The following is a 14519-nucleotide window of genomic DNA, read 5'->3' on the forward strand; positions in this document are numbered from 1 at the left end:
GCCAAGCCTTGTTGTAGGAATTAGGAATACAGCAATGTACAAAACTAAGTCCCTGCTTATATTCCAGGGGTGAAGTGAGATAATCAATAAACAAATGAATTAGTAATGACATATTATGCTATTCTTGATAAATGTTGACATTCTACATTTTACGTATGGCAGCCATGTGAAAACTGAACTTAAAAGGAGGCAAAATGGGAGCAGGAAGGCCAGGGAGAAGACCAGAGTAAGAACAGAGGAAGGCATGACAAGAATCTAACCTGTTACATGAATAGTAGGAATGGAAAGAAATCTATTCAAGAGACATTTTAGAGAGAAATTGTCACAAGGGCATAAAAGCGTCAGACTATCGATTGTTACAAGGATAAAAAGAAAAACAAATCGGAGACTGTTACAGTTTTCGGAACCTAAAGATCTAGGTCCTGACCCCTCTGCGCTGTCCATTTTCATCAGGTGGACTCCCCTGTCCACCACACGGCCCTGGAAATGCTATGAAAGGATGACAGTGGATGCTCCCTTCTCTCCAGTGGACAGTCTGCTTTTGTGAGGCTGGTCCCTTTTGAGGGACATGTCTGTAAAGCAACCTGTCAGACGAAGGAAGCCATGGTCACTGACCTCAGTAACTCGTGTTGTATCAGGATAACAGACTGTAAAACACAATGGCAGGACACTGTGGAAGCTAAACAATTGATTAATTTTTTTGGTTTTCAATCCACAGTATAGGCTTTGGGAAGAAGTATTGAGTCTAGTTGTTTTAACTGAGGAACTATAAATGACTATCACCTTTGTTTTCACTTTTTACACCCTTGATACTAACCATGTATGAACGGAAGGATGAAAGGAAGGAAGGAAGGAAAAGGAAGAAAAGAAGGAAGGAAGGAAAAGACTTTTCGTAGTTAATAGATTCTAAGCCAAATTTATGTAAATGGAATCACATCGAATACTCTGAGTGTTTGATATAAACATGTTTGGTATAAAATAATGGACAAACTTTAAAAAGGCCAGAAATTCTCATTTACTGCAATTGTAAAATAAATGTTATTTAAAAATTTACAGATTATAATGTGCTTTCACACATGTCGCATATGTTCTAAAGTTTAGGCTCCAAGCAGCAACCTTGTGATGTAGGGATTATTATTACTCTAATTTTACAGATCAAGAAGCAATTCTATAAGGTCAAGTTACTTGCCCAAGGTGACACTAATAAAAGTTGATGGGCACAAACTCTAGGTTTTTTTAATTTCACTATCTAAAAAGTCCCTCTTCCCTTTCTTAGTTATATGAATAACAGATCTGAATTTGTACATATTGAGTTTGCTTAAAGCTAGACACAACTAATTTTATATAGATAATTACCTCTTCACAGTACCAAAGGGCTTTCTTGACAAATAAACAACTTGCTATGTTAATAAGATACCAAATGGTTATTGACAAGTTAGTCAATAAATAATATTAAAATGATTCAAGTGTACCTCATTTTATACATGATGTACTTTACACATGATGCGTGAGAGGATTTTGTTATTTAAAGAAATCCTCTTTTCCCTCCTTTCCGAAGTGAATTCTTTACCTGAGAAAGTTTTCATAGATCATGCTTATAATTACCATTGCATCCGTGAGGATTTTTAGTCGTGAGCAATCGAGGCCAATGCTGGCTATCTTAATCAAAGAGAGGATATATTGGAAGGATCTTAGGGGCACACCGAATCCACAAGAGGCTAGAGAATCATGCTTGAAAATTGGAGTACGAGAGGGCCAGATGAACCAAGGTTACCCCACAGGAATAGCCTGGCCCTTCACCAGCACTCCCATGAGAATGATCCTGACCTCCAACATTCCCTTTGTCTGTGCCTCACTTGGTCAGGATCTGAAGTCCTGGGATAGAGTGTCTACTTGGCTGAGCATGCCATGGCTGTGCCAGGGAGTGAGCTGAGGAAGAATCGGTACCCTTAATCTCTGTTCATGCTCAGAGATGGGGGAGGGAGCACTGGGAATTGCCTTCTCACTAAGACTAGCTACAAGACTGAATTTCCCCAAAAGAGAGATCCAGATGCTAAATGGGGAAGAGGGAATGCTAGATAATGGATGACAACAACAACAAAATCCAGTCCAAAAATGTTCATCACGGTATTGTTTATCATAGTTAAAGGGCATGGGAACAACCTTGTCTGACACTAAGAGATTTAGTTAAATATATTATCATTCAGTTCATATAATAGAAAACCCTGAAGCTATGAAAATGATGTCAAGGAAGACTATTCAATGATCTGAGAAGATAGTCATTAAATATTATTAACAGAAAAAAATAGATTATAAAGCAATATTTAAAATAGGCGCTTATTTTACACATAAGAATAATGGAAGGATATGTACCCCGAAGTTAATAGTAGTTATCTCTGGGTGATGGGATTAGGAATGATGTCTGTTTTCTTCTCAATGTTTATCCTTGTGATAGCATCGTATTACCTTCAAATTTTTAAAAACTAGTCTAATATGCATTTTCTTTCATTAAATACAAACTCAATTTTTTTCTGTTTAAATATTCATATCCATTATTTGCATTTACTTTATATATAGTGTGTGTATGTGTCTGTAAATATATATTTATACATGTATTATATATATGGAGAGAGAGAAGGAAAGAAAATGAGTGTGTGGGAGTATATATATATATATATATATATATATATATATATCCACTTCCTTCCTTTCTTCCACTTCCTTCCTTTTAATATTTTATTAAAACTACTCAATTGTAAACTCCTTGAGGAGAGTGGCCATGTCATTGTTCCTTTGTATCCTACAAAGAACTTACCACACACACGCATATTGAATACTCAGGTATTATTTATTATTGAGGGTAAATCTTATTAGAAAGCAAAAGAAAAATGTGGAAATTTTTTAAAAGCCCAAGTTATTTTTGAATCCCGGCTTCAGAATTTAACAACTTTATGTCCTTGAGTGAGTCTCTTTTACTTCTCTGAGCCTTCTTGTTTGTGAAATGGTGCTGTGGTTGGAAATAATCTATAAGCGCATATACCCTTTGACACAGATACTCCAGTTCTCAGAATTTATCCTACAGGTTAACTTCCATGCTTAAGAAATAATATATTCACAGGTTTATTCACTGTAGCATTGTTTGTGATCACAAAAGATTTAAAATAACCTAAATGTCCATCAATAAAGAACTGATTGCATAAATTACAGTACATGCATACGATGACATCATAAAGATTGGGAAAGATCATTTTGTATTGACATGCAAAAATCTCTAAGATATATCATTAAATGCAGAACCATCTGTAGACTATACTATCATTTATCTATAAAAGGTTAAGGAAAGAATGTATTCATTTACATATATGCATAAATTAGCTCTAAAGAAGCTGATGACATTAAGTACCTGTGGAATAAAATATCACAAGGACTTGGTAACACTAGGTGCCTGTGGGAAGAATCCCTGAGTGTCTGGGGGACAAAGGTTGCAGGGAGAATTTTCACTGTATACTCTTTCAGACTTTTAAAATTTTGAAACCTATAAATATATTTTCTCTTCAAAAATAAACAATATAACTTAAACCTAAGGGATTAAAAACAAAGAAATAATGTAAAATATCTAGCACGTGATTGGCATTTAGATAGATATCAGCCTCTGATAGATAAGGTGTGAGCTGCGAAGTTAAGGCTATTTGTTTTTTTTTCCTCCAGACATTAACGTCGCTCCTTCTGGTGGAAATACCAAGAAACTTTAGTAAGCAGGAGAATAAAAATTGAAAAACTCATGAGTAAATGAGAAGTGGATTGGATGCCTATGGTCATCTTCCCTAGCCACTCCAGTCCATGCCTTTTCAAGGTAGCCCTCAACTTAAGGATACTGTCATCTGAGTGCTTCCCTAAGGCTTACAAAGAATTAAAAATATGTGTGATCACAGTGAACAGAGGATGTAGCTCAATTTACACTGATCTGTGGCCGTATCTTATAAAACTTCAGGACAGTATATTTTTAAGTAGAGAACCTAGAAATAAGTGTTCAAGTATTATCCAATGATCAAGGCAACGTAGCTGCTGCTATTCAACCACAAGCATGATTTTTAATGAGGATGACTAATTCTAATAGCTTGCATGATTAAGACATCCAAGGCAGTTGTACTATTCTGTATTAGTTGCTATTTGTGTTGCTGAAGAAATGATATTCCATCTACATCAAATTTTTTTAACCTGTGGGCCCCAGTGAAATCTCAGGAATGTTTAAATCCCATTAGCACTACCCCCACTGGAGGGGGAATGGATTTAATTGGAAATCAACAGACATTTTATACCTTTTTGGAAGAAAAAATTCTCAGGACTTGGGTATGATTAACAGAAAAGGCTCTGTATGGTACTATGAGGAATAATTAAGCTATAAATTTCAGTTTTGTTTGCCAAATGAGAAATGCCTTTTAAAAAATACGATCCACTCTTTTCCCCCAACTTTATCTGTCTAGGTAAATATAATTAGGTAATGGATGATGATTTATTAGCATTTTATTTCCTGTGTTTGCAAGGGCATTAACAGTGATCATAATGCTCACAACAAATATGGTCAGTTTCTGATTTTCAGAGGCAAGAACGTGACTTTTGAGAATCAGATGGGCCAGATGCAGGCACTCTTGCAAATTAACTCTTCCTGTATTCTAAACAGGATCAGAGAGGCTTGTCTTAGCTGATTTGCATGCACTAATTGCTAGTTCTGAGTAAATGTGGAGTGATCACCTACACAATTACATTCATAAATTAATATTTTTACTTCACAGTTATTTACACACAGGAAGAAACAGTACAAATAATTTTAAGGCTGTGTCTACACTTACATAATGAAGTGGTTAATTAAAGCAATGAGCTAGTTAATGATAGGCCTAAAAATTTTTCATGAAATAACCATACATGGAAAGAAGAAATGTCTTTGCCTGAATAATTCTCATAATTGCCTCAACATTTGATTTCACTTTCTACATACAGAGATATGCCTGAAATGACACTTTGATTATGAATCTGGATTATCCTCTGATTTCTCATGGGTGATGTAGATGCCAAGGCTAACTGTCAAGGTAACAGAATTAAACAGAGGTATCACACAGAAATGAGATAGCCCCAACCAGAAAAACTGGCCACGGGCTGATTCAGACAAGCAGGTGGCAATGAATATACAGAAACAGAGACTAAGCCGGGTCCAGTAAGTCAGTCATTAACTGTCAATACCAAGGAGCTCCTTTATCATCCCCAGCCCAGAGTGACCCATTCTGATGTTAGAGGAGCCTGTCCTGTTAGAGAGACCTGACTCTTTGGTCCAATAGACCTCTGACCTTAATGTGAAAGACTAAATTCCCTTTAACTGCTTGCTTCACATGTGGAGTCAGGCCTGCGACAAACTATAATCACTTGAGTTTGAACAACCATCTCACTCGTTTAGGAAAAGATCTAGCCTTTTTCCTATTTGTGACCAACAGAACTGTGAACAAATTAATGGCCATTGTTTTAAGCTACTAAGTTTGTAGTAATTTGTTATGCAGCAACAGAAAACTGCTTTAGGTAGATTAGTTTAATGGCTATAATTAGGACTAATGGTAGTAGAAAAAATCCAGAGGGCACAAAACCAGTTAGAAATTATTATAGTAATCTAGGATGAGATGAGAAAGGCTTGAACTGAGGTGTTAACAGTAAAAAGCAAGAAGAAAAGCCCAGTAACAGGAAGAGTCTATTAGACTTAGTATCCACAAAACATGCAGGTGTAGTAAACTACCATAGCAATGATTAACTGAACAATTTGTTTTAAATCAATCATGAACTTCCTTCCATCTTTCTTGTTACCACATTAGATTCCTATTGATATATTCTATTTGGTTTTTGTGTGTGTTTGTGTTAACTTTTCAACTAGAAGATAAGCTCATAGCAGGCATAATTATGTAAACTTCACTGAATTCCCCCATGGAATCAAATGTTATAGATGCAAAACGATTTAATTCAATTACCACATACTTCACCACATGCCCATTAGACTGACTCAAATCAGAACAAGCTGACAAGGATGTAGAGCAACTGGAACTGTCATGCATTGCAGGGGGGAATGATAAATGGTATAGCCACCTTGGAAAACAGTTTGGCAGTTTCTTATAAAGTTAAACATACACTTACCGTACAACCCAGAAATTCCACTCTTCAGTATTTCCCCAAGAAAAATAAAGAGATATATACACACGAACCCCTAGACTTAAATGTTTATGGCAGCTTTATTCAAAATCATCAAAAAATGGAAATATCTCAAATATCCATCAGCTGGTGGATAACTTATGATACATCCATAGAATGTATCATACTATGTATCATAGAATGATCATAGAATGTATCATAGAATGTATCACAGCAATAAAACAGAACAGACTACTGATACATACAACAACATGGATAAATCTCAAAAAGTATTATGCTAAATAAAAGAAGCCAAACTCAAAAGGCTACCTGCTGTATGATTCCATTTATGTGACATTCTCAAATTGGCAAAACTATAGGGACACAGAGTAGATCACTGGTTGCCAGGGGCGAGGCTTGGAGATGGGTAAAAGGGAACCTCTCAGGATAATAGAAATATTCTATATCTTGGTTTTGATGGTGGTTACAAGTCTGTATACATTTATCATTGGATTCATGGAACTGTATATCTAAATGTTGTAAATTTTAATATATGTAAATTATATCTTGGTAAGCCTGAGTTAAGAAAAAATTATAATACACCAACAAGCACTCTGTAGTAGCTTCATTATTTATCTAGTGACATAGGACCCTGTCTAGATCTTTAGAGCTTTTCAAGGCTGGGGGCAAAGCATATTATGTAATATCCTCCCTTCTCCCACCTCCCACCCCCCAACCTCTGCATGAAATATATGAGTATTAAATTAAGTAAAATAATTTATTTTTACACAGAGAAATTTGACAAAAACAACAACGGTTGTACTAAAGGGGGAAAGAAGAGAAGAAAATATTTCAACAGGACATGTTCAGGGTGATGAAGAGGTCTGAAAGCAAGAAAGCCCTGCCAAGCCCAGGCAACATATTCACACCAATGTGTACCACGTCTTCCAAACTGCTTTTAGCACCAACTGGGAACATCCATCCATCTTCTACTCTCTTTGGCACCATGTAGCAACAGCAGCTTGAATCCTGAAAGAATTTAGATCCACTCCTAGCACAAGACACTGGGAAATTTTATCACTACCTTCCATATCTTGAGAAGTCTCTGACTGTAGGTATATACGAGTATCCGCAGCAAGCCAAGTCTTAAGAAGGTCTGTGGCAGTATGTCCACTTTCATACTTTTGCTGATATAAAATGCAGTTACAACTGGTAATTTTCCATTTATATCTGACCTGGCTTGAATGTAATTTCTGTATAAAAAGAAGGAATGGACTATTATAAAACTCAACTATAAAGGAAAAGGACAAGGATTTATCGTATTCTTGCAATTTCATACAGAATCAGACAAAACTTCCCGGACACCCAAATGACATAGTTTAGGAAAACATGTCAAATGAGAAGTTGGTGTCATGGTGGGGCAGGAAAGAGCAAGAACAACAGTACTCGTATTAGTGAAAACATTCATACTGAGAGGACATTAGAAATGAAAAGCAAAAGAGTTCCATTTTCGCATGATGGCATCTTATATATTCAGAGAGATATAGGCCTTTCTGTTTCACTATATTAGTTATCTTTCTTGAGTTTTATCTCTAAATTCAAATTAGGGGTATAAATTTTTTAAAGTGATTAAATACCACTCCCTGTGAGAATAGAAGAGTTTAAATTTAAAATTAATAATATTTCCAATATGTTAAAAACTACATCCCATGTTCAATATTTTCTTAAATAAGATTGTATATAACAGGCCATTCTGAAGTATAATAAATGATGTCCTCTAAATTCTAATAATGACTGGTATTACTTATGACCCTTTCTGTAGCAATAGCCAATAAAAAAAGATCACATTTTCAGTATAAACATATCATTTTGAAGACCCTACCATTCAGAAGTGAGTTAATTTATTTAATTTATAGGAATATGAAAACCATTCTAGGAACAATATTTTATGATTCCATTCTCATCAATATTTGATACTCTAAATTTTCTTTTTAAGCATCTCCATTTTCCATTGTCATGTCTGAATTACTTTTATTATTGTATTTTACCTATTTCAATGTCTACTGCTTTTCATTTATAAATGAATTCACCAATTGAAGTAAAAATGAGCATGGAAACCTTTAAGATTTAAAACACTCTTTAATTACCACATATCATGCCATTACGAAAAATCAGATATAGCACTGTCTCTCTGACAAGAATTATGTTTATATTTATCTCATTATTGAATTTAACTTATTAAAAAAAATCTTTTAACAGCAATAAAAATGGAAATACACTAAAAATTGACTGTATATTTTTTATTATTTTAAAATTTTAAACAATTTGAATGCTGCTAAAACTGTTTCTGTTATTTCCTCTGCTTGTTTTACTTTTTTAAGAAAAAGCTGTACAAGAAAGATGTACGTGTAACAGAACCTACACATAAACAAATGTAAAATAAATTTATAGACGTATGTGTTAGCAAATAATATTATAAGATATCTCTAAAACCTATACTGCTAAAGATGCATTCAATACCAAATATCAGAGATTTCTTTAGTTTAGAGGACAGTATAATTAATTTCAGATAAGCCCTTGTCTGGTCAATTAAGTCCATGAAAACTTTCTTCTGGTTTTTCATTTATCATTTATGTTTCCCCATTAGGCATTTTATAACAAAGCAGAAGAATAAATCCAATTCGTTATGATCCAAGCATTGTGAGCATTTACAGTGTCTTGTTTAAACCCCAGACTGTAAAAGACCCACATTTACCTTCCATTGAAACGATACTGAGAGACATGAGAAATAAAGAGAAATATATATGGTTTTGTTTCAGAAAGACTAGATATCACCTAAAAAATCAGTTTATTGTCCATGGTTAAATATTTGACCCTTATATAGAAATTGCATGATATGCTTTAGAATCACTTTATATTGTTAATTACATTAAACCCATTGCATTTCATTCCTACAATTATTTGCAATTCTTACCCATTCTTTCAATTAATTTTCCCCTTATCTAGTTTATTTTAATTATCACATTCACTTTTCCAAACCTAAGTTTTATATTTCCCATTATAGAATATGTAAGTTTTTTCTTGCCCTAATAGCCTAAATATGTTACAAGCATAGCTATTATTAAATATGTTGCAAAATTTTTAGGATTAGATACCAGAGACAGAAATTGATGCCAAGTTTTAAGGATTTTTCTGGAAAGTTTTGTAACATGAATTTATGGTTTAGAAACTAAGAGCAAAATAATCCAAATATAGATCAACAAATAAATAACCAAGCCTGACATAAATGCTTTATTTCTTATGAACATGTCTCATCTACACTGTTAGATGAGCAGCCTTTCCAGGACAGAGTACTGTCCCCAAACCCCCACTAGGCATATGCCTAGTAAATATTAGGAAATAAATGTTTGAGCTGGTTTTGTAAAACCAATGAATCTTTGCTATATATGTTTATCCCAAAATGAAACATTAAGCCATTTAAGATGTACATCTACTGAGTTATTTTCACATCTTATGAATTCTGCACAAGTCTAAAAAATTAATTAACTTTATTTTCTATTGTGAACTCCTGAGTTTACTTTTCTTCAATCATGGAAGATGGGGTTGCTTTTGGTGCTCTAAGATTGTATGTCAATCTTCACAATATTGTATGAAGCAGAAAATTTCTTTTAGAAAATAATATTTCTTCTAACTTATTATTTTTGCTTTTGACATGGTTTGACATTTTATGCTGGTGGAAAAAAATAAAATTATTTTAAATTTGCAAATGAAATAAAGACCAACAAAAAATTGTCTCTGTATTGGATAATAGAGTTTTAATGTATTTCTGCTGTCAGGTTGGTGTATTTGTGTGATAATTTTATGTGACAGTGTAATTAAATTGTAAAACATTTCCCATTTCCTATGTATTTTATCTATTCATCATCATTTATTTCTTTACCTTCTTTTTCTGCCATAAATATTATTGTAAGGAGAGTTAAATAAGTTAAACCAATGCAATTACTTTTACAGATTGAAATTAACTTCATATATCAATTTGTACACATTTATACAAAGTACCTACAACTTGCCCGGTGTAAATAAATGTGTTTATTGCAGTATATTTATGATGTCACTATGGTTTCTATGTTTGCCTTCCTTTTGAGTAATGATCTATATGTTTAAACTTGACATTTTAACAGTATTTTCAAACAATTTCATTCATTATCAAATAACCATTTATTACACTGTGGCAATTTTGTACCACTTACTGAACCTTTTAGACACTCTTAAACAATGATTTATCAACCAATATACAGATTTTAATGCTTATCACAGCAAATATAGAAAGTAACATTAAACAGTGACTTGACAAGAGTTTACTAAATTATCTTTTTAAAAAAAAATCTTGATGAGTCATGTTTAGTAACATTCAGTATGCATTTATAGCTGTATTAGAAATTAAGAGAAGTATATTATATTGTTATATTCTTCCCGTATGAAGATAGTTCACTATAAAATCTATATGCACATCAATGATATATTCCTAAATATTGATTTTAAAGAAAGAAATAAGAAGATATTTTAAATATTTTAGATGCTGACTGGCTTAGAAGCTTTTTGTGTGTCAACTTCTCCATAAAAGGGACATTCCCTGTTCAGGACATATCTCTGGGTAACAAATCTGGATGATCCAATTGGATCACATTGTGTGAAATCAATGGCTACTTACAGTAATCCTGTTTGCTGTACACAAGACATATCCAGATCACCCCCATGAGGTCTGGTCTAACCATGTTATCCTCACTGGAGCATCCCACAGAAGTTACATAATTATGAACTTTATTAGGGAGAAAATTTAATTTCTCCACCCAAAGAAGGCAAATTACACAGTTGATCCAGTGAAGACTACAGTCTTCAGAGAATGCTGAGAGAAAGTTTAAGTTTAAAAACACACAACTAACAAGAACAGAAAGGGAGGAGGGAGAAACAAGACAAGCTTCCTTTCAAGTAGGATCATTTACATAAAACATTAAACCTGATAAAGGTTTCTGTCAGTGTGTGGGAGGGTCTGTATTTCTTTAGTTATCCACATCCAGAATGAATTAATTTGACACTAATTGCAGAAGGATTAAATTTATTCAATCTCTATACACTACTCCTGACTATTAAAATTAAATGAAGATAAAAATGAATTATTCTTTCCTAGATCAAAAATTAAACACCAACCAATTTATGAGGATGTAGGAGAGGATGGGTAGTAAAGATCACAACCTGTGACTTTTTTCTAAAATAGATGGAAATATGAAGCTTATTTTTGGATAGACTTATTAATTTATTGAAAAGATCACTTATTTAGGAGGCCCCTGAGATACCTTTAGAAAATATATCATCCCCTAGCTACAAAGAACCTAAAAATATAGTATACATTTTTATTGATACTTTAAAAATACATAACTATGCCAAGAAATTGGTTTGCTGGAGAATGACATTTTTAATAGTTAAAACACAAAAAGAATTATTAAAATGAAAAAAGATGAACAAATTTCAAGTGATTCATTTCGGCCTGTGTCCCCTATACCTCCAGGTCTGATAAAGAACTGAAGCAAAAACTGTTACAAGAAGTGAAAGTCTTACAAACTACACTTTGAAAAAACTCCCACTTTCAGAATTGCCCTTAAACAAAAATGGCCAATTCGAGGCAATGTCTGAGACTCCCTGAGACTGTTATGTTTCTTCATTTGCCATTGCCTGTTTCCTAGTCCTAGAGAATTTTTATTACATATGCCTATTGTGCATTGGCATGGACTTATGTGTGTATATGGATTGTCTTCTTTTTTATGTCATTTTTTAAAAAGATAGACTATACCATGTAAAATGTGTAATTTTCAGATGTTTGTACTTAAACATCCACATAACATTTTAGTTAATTCCTAAAACTTAAGGAAAGGGAATGACAAGCTCAGCTTTAGGCAAAACACTAAGTGAGGTAAAATGAGTCTTGTACTTCATAAGTTACTGACAAGGAAACTGAAGGTCTGGGGAAAATAGGTAACTTGTCCAAGGTCACAGAGACTGTAGCATAAGGACTAGACTGTCTCTCCTAATCTCATTCCAGCCCCCAGCCTTCCATTTTAGCATTAGGTTTATGTGTTAAACCCGTCTATGAAAAATAATTGCATTTAAACATCAATCAGTGTCATAAGCTAATTAAAGAAAGACTAATAATGTAATTTCAGGCATTAGTCATCTTATTGATTCAAATTCACCTCTCACTCTCTCATATTCCAAACTACACACACAAGGCATATTAAATACAATTTTTGTAAGTTTTATAAATATTGCCTGGGTAAGGTCATTGTCAGATTACACATACATATGTAAAGTCCCTCATATTAATGGGACTACTAAAAAGTTAGTACCACTTCCAAAAAGATCTAGAATTTTAGAGATTAAGGATCTTTTAAAGATGATAATTATACTCATTTCTTAGTGAGTATAATTCGGTGCTTTAGCAATTGTATTAGAAGAAAGTGTTTATCTTATAAAGAAACCGAGTAAATGAAAAATAATGTTGCAATCCTAATCTTTTCTCTTCAGTTGTACTGAAATTCATTAAGAATTGAGTTTAGTGCATTTTATCTACTTACAGAGTTCCAATGTTTTAAAATATAATCACCTTGATTCTCACAGTCATCGAAGTAGTTACTTTTAGGAAGATGAGTATTTTTGGAAGTATGTTTGCAGAACATGTAGCCCATGCAATAGTGAATTAGATAATATTACCTTTTAAATTTTATATTTGTATCGTATGAAATAAAAATGCATTTGCCTTACATAGAGCCATGTTAAAACTTTGTTTCGTGAAATAGAATGAAATTCCCAATTGAATCAACAATTGTTCGTGTATTTGAAATGCACTTATTTTTTTTGAAACAAGTAAAATTGTACTTGGACTCTAAAGATGCAGAATAAATGATTAGTGCTTCAGTGAATGGCAGTGGTATATTTAATTTTTCATTAATCTTGATGCAAAGACTATAATTGATTGCACAATCATGATTGATCAATTCTCGCTTTTCTTTACTTAGCCAAGAAAGAATTTAAAAAGCATTATCACTCGTAAAAATCATCAGTCAATCAATCAAACTCTGCTTTTTGCTAATTAGAAGCTATTATTTGTATGTTTCTAAATATAGATGGTTATACTGCTACTAACATTTCATATCTTAAAGAAGAGTGAAATCAACATCCCTTTTCAAAATTAATCTTTATTTTAGTTATAAGTCAAGCATGGTGATATTATGTCTCAGTATTTTTATAAAAGATTAATTAATAAGTGGAGTGATTTCTTTTGTAATGACCCCTATTCAGGGTAGATAGATCTCTAGCCATCATCTTTTTTCTAAATGATAACCGTGATCTCCAATCTATTTGTTGCTATGATTTTGCCAAATTTGATGCTTTTGTATTATAAAATATATATCCTCGGGTAGTTTTAAATTCATATTTGCCCTTCCTTTTATGACATTGCAGGAATGTCTTCATAGAGGACTTGATTATGAACTATAAGATTTGTTTGATGAGTAATCTAAGGTACTAGTCTTTTCTAACTTGCATTGGATGGAATGCACATCTCCTCTCATCTTCAACACAACTAGATCTGACTCTTGCTCTCACATGACTTCAACCCATAACCGAGCTAGTTTCCTAAACAAGTTGAATCCTTAAAGTTCTGTGAACTAAAATTCTCTGGCAAATAAGCCTAGTTTTCCCTTTGAATGGCCATAATGTAACTCTGCACATGGAAATATTTCTTAGAAATGTGTGCTGCTACTTTCCTCTATGTATTCTGAAATGTGGAGCATCACACAATGGTGATGTGTAATATCTGTGTGCAGTACAATTTGATTTTCCGAAATAGGGAAGCACAAATTCTGTCTGGAACGATTTCTTTTATTGGTTCACTGTAAGAAAGAAACTTGCCATCATGCCAAAGACGAAACTGCTGCTGGGTTTAGTTTTGAATTTTATAAAGTGGATGAGTGAAAAATATGTACACATTCATTTCAGACTCAAGTTATGAATAATTAAACGAACATATAATTATATCCAGTTTTACCCTCAAGCTCAACCAGCAAAGACATCCTCAGCCCATGTAAAAAGGATACTTCATATTTTTTTCAAAAATTATGAGTGAGCTGCCAAACATCACTTAATTTATATGCTCATATGCAAGGTAACAATCTGTAAAATTATACAGTGGAGAATATAGCAACATTCAAGAGTTTTGTTTAATGTATGTTACACCTTCTGAAAATTGAATTTACACAAGCATTTTCTTAGTGTTGTCTCAAGTCTTCTTCATCATTTCT

The sequence above is a fragment of the Pteropus medius genome, unplaced genomic scaffold (assembly GCF_902729225.1).
Source record: "Pteropus medius unplaced genomic scaffold, Ma_sr-lr_union100, whole genome shotgun sequence".
Taxonomy (NCBI): domain Eukaryota; kingdom Metazoa; phylum Chordata; class Mammalia; order Chiroptera; family Pteropodidae; genus Pteropus; species Pteropus medius.